Raw genomic sequence first — 3564 nt, forward strand, 5'->3', positions numbered from 1 at the left:
CCCTAAGGACATGACTTTTGCATCTACTGTATAGAAATTGTTTTTAGACCTGACACTTTTTCTTTTGTCATATGCTTCTCTAGTTACCTCAAATTTTTTAGAGACAGTTGTAGAGACTCATACTCTGACTATGATAGGCCATTGAAAATCTCCTTTCTGTCCCGGCTAACAGATGGATCCAAGTGCAGACAAACACGGGAGGTTCAACGTTCCAGCACCGACTACTCTGTGCTGCAGCGTTAAATAGTCCAGAGGGACGCTGCCTGATCAGCAACAGGTGTAGTAATCACTGCTGGCGGGTGGGCCAAGGCTGAGAGCCCACAATGAGCTCCACCCAGGCAAGCAGGAGAAAAAACAGAACAAACTTGTGGCCAACATGAGCAAGCCAGAGAGGCACAGGGACCATGACACTTTTTGGTGCATAAATCAACTATTAAATCAAAGTCGAATGAAAAAAATAGGAAAAGTATTATTTTTTGAAAGATTACTTTTAATAAAGTGAAGTTTAAAATTTGTTCTTTGCTAGGCTTTCTGTTATGTGTAGAAACAACAGTTGTTCATCCATTTAGTTGGGTAACTTTTTTATGCATGAAGGATTTCACAGATCAGTCTTAAGTGGCTTGAAAACAAAAAAAATGGTAAAAGGACTGGACAGAAAATGACTGAAATAGTAATGTCCAAAGAAAAACTTTGAAGCGCCTTCAGAAAGCCTGGAGAATTATTTCTCATGGTCATTTTAAACAGTATTTTTTATTTTGATGAGCATGTACACATAAGCAAAGTTTTTTTAAATTTTACAAATCTTAAATTCACAAAGTACATTTTTATTTATTAGGTTTTTTGTTTTGCTTTGTTTTGTTTTTTAGGGCTCTTCTTCAGTTGATCATATTGAGCATTATTGTTCTTTGTTTCCCACCATGGTATGTTAAATCCAAACACAGCGTTGAAAGCTCTGACTTAAAATAAAAGTCATGCAATCATGGTTTTAATTTAAAATACAATCAGTAGTTATGTATAAGCGTGTGGTCATGTCTATACAGTGGAATTACATGCAGAGTTATTTATGCATAAAAGTTTTAGAAACATCCAGTAAATATAGTTATTCCATTTCATCCATCCATCCATTCGCTTCCGCTTATCCTTTTCAGGGTCGCGGGGGGCGCTGGAGCCTATCCCAGCTGTCATAGGGCGAAAGGCGGGGTACACCCTGGACAGGTCGCCAGTCTGTCGCAGGGCTAACACACAGGGACAGACAACCATTCACACTCACATTCACACCTAGTGACAATTTGGATTATCCAATTAACCTATCCCCACAAGCTGCATGTCTTTGGACGGTGGGAGGAAGCCGGAGTACCCGGAGAGAACCCACGCAAACACGGGGAGAACATGCAAACTCCACACAGAAAGACCCCGGCCTGATGGTGGAATTGAACTCAGGACCTTCTTGCTGTGCGGCAACAGTGCTAACCACCGTGCCACCGTGCTAATTCCATTCCATTTCAATTAAACAAAAATGCTTATGGAAATGAATTCGACAGTTGCAGTGTGTAGGTCACTGGGTTTGAATGCCTTGGGATTTTGAAGAGGGGAACAATGGTATGAAACATGATAACAGTAAGGCAGAGGGAACAAAGAATGGTTGCTAATTGGTCTGCACAAACCCAGTGAATATGCCACTTGAAAAAAGCCATGCTGTTTTGTAAGTGTGCTACTGTTTGTCCATTCATGTATCCCCACCCCAATATTAAGGGCTCCTTTAATATTGTCTTAAGGATGATGAAACCCATAGTTGGCTTTCATAGGTGTGCTTCGTTTTCCACATTTTGCCATTGCTTCAACTTCTCCAGAATCCTTGGGCAAGATGCTAACCTCAAGTTGCACTCAGATGGATACATATTTGTGTGACAGAAAGCCCTTACATAGAAAGAGCATAGAAAAAAGTGCTGGTGTGAGTGGCTGAATGAGGTAAAGTGCTTTGAGTGCTCTGATAGAGTAGAAAAGCTCTATATAAGAACCAGTCCATTTACCATAGCTATAATCTGAAAGCTCAAAATACTCTTAAAAGTTCAACTGAACAATTTAATCGTGACTATAGTTCTACCAAACTATGTGAAAGACTAAGGCTTCCATGCATTGTACCTCATTATCATTGAATCACTTGCACCGTCTGGTTTGTGTTTTAGCCTGGTGATTCTTCCTACTGTGCATCATAGCTAATAAATTGTGAAATTCCATTCTTAACAGTAACAGAAACAAGCCTCTACTGGGTGTGGAATACAAGTCTGGACAAGAGCTCACCCACACACGCTGAGTAATTCATGACGAATGTCACAACTTCACGAATGCACCAGAACACCTGAGGCAATAGTCTTGCTGTGACGCATGCATCAATTTCCATCAGATACCAGCATATCACAAGTGCTATTATATACAGCACACACTGCCTGCAGGAAGGTGATATTCAGCTGAGATTGTAACAAAAATCTTCCTAGTGAAGTCAAAAATTGGATATTAAAACTATGAAACCAGGCCAACAATGTATTGCCTTGTTTTGTTAAAATGCCAGGCTTCTTCTGTGACATGGTTATGGAAGATAGAATGATAAGAAAGCAGTGATAAAAAATGATGTGTTGTCTCATGCATCTGTAGAACTGCACATAATGTATCATTTGTCTAACTGAGTCTTGAGCAGTTTCCAAGCCTCTCTTCTGTCATCAACAGATTTTTCCATTTCTGTGAAGGCTTTTTTACATGGTACCCAGAGTTTCACCCGAGTTTCCCTATTATTCAACTGCTGGTTGGATTGCATTACATAACACCCGAGCAATCAGTAATGATCCCTTGTATGTTTTTCTTTTCTCTTGCATGCTTCTAGCCTGCATTACCAGACATGGAGAGATGTAATCTTACACTCATACACTCCTTTCAAACAAAGGCAACAATGGCTAACTTTATTAGGCTTTTAACAGATTCAAATGTGTCAGAATAAGTTCCCGTGTGTATCTTTCTTGTTAAAAAAAAATCCACATGTCATACTTAAATGTAGGTCAATTAAAAAAAAAAATTGCACCTACCCCTTTAGTGACAGGCTCAGGTCCTTGCAAGTATTTCATGCAAACTGTATTTTTCCATTTCTTATATAATCTTAGTAGGTTTATAGATTAGGATACTGATACTGTTTTGACATTTGGTGCATATGTTTGTGCAGCACTTTCTTTCAACTTTTTCTGGCCCCTGTTAAACACCACAGAAACATAAAAGAAACACATGGACTACTACACACTAAAAAATGTTCTTGTTTTGCCTTCATGTGATACAGCCCTGCAATAAATGATAACCAAATCCCATCATGCAACGCATTTGTTAGAACTTTCACTAGGCAAGGAAAATCCTGAGCAGGAACTTTACATTGATGTAATTTTGACATGAGTGCTGTGCCTGAGGGAGAAAAAAACCGTGAGAAAGTGGATAAGGAAGAAGGCGAGTCAAAAGGTGTGTCTGAGCTCTTGTGTGTTTCTGTGACGCTAGCTTTTGTGCTGTTATGACCTGCTGCTGTATAAA

Source organism: Maylandia zebra, linkage group LG1 (assembly GCF_041146795.1).
Source record: "Maylandia zebra isolate NMK-2024a linkage group LG1, Mzebra_GT3a, whole genome shotgun sequence".
NCBI lineage: Eukaryota > Metazoa > Chordata > Actinopteri > Cichliformes > Cichlidae > Maylandia > Maylandia zebra.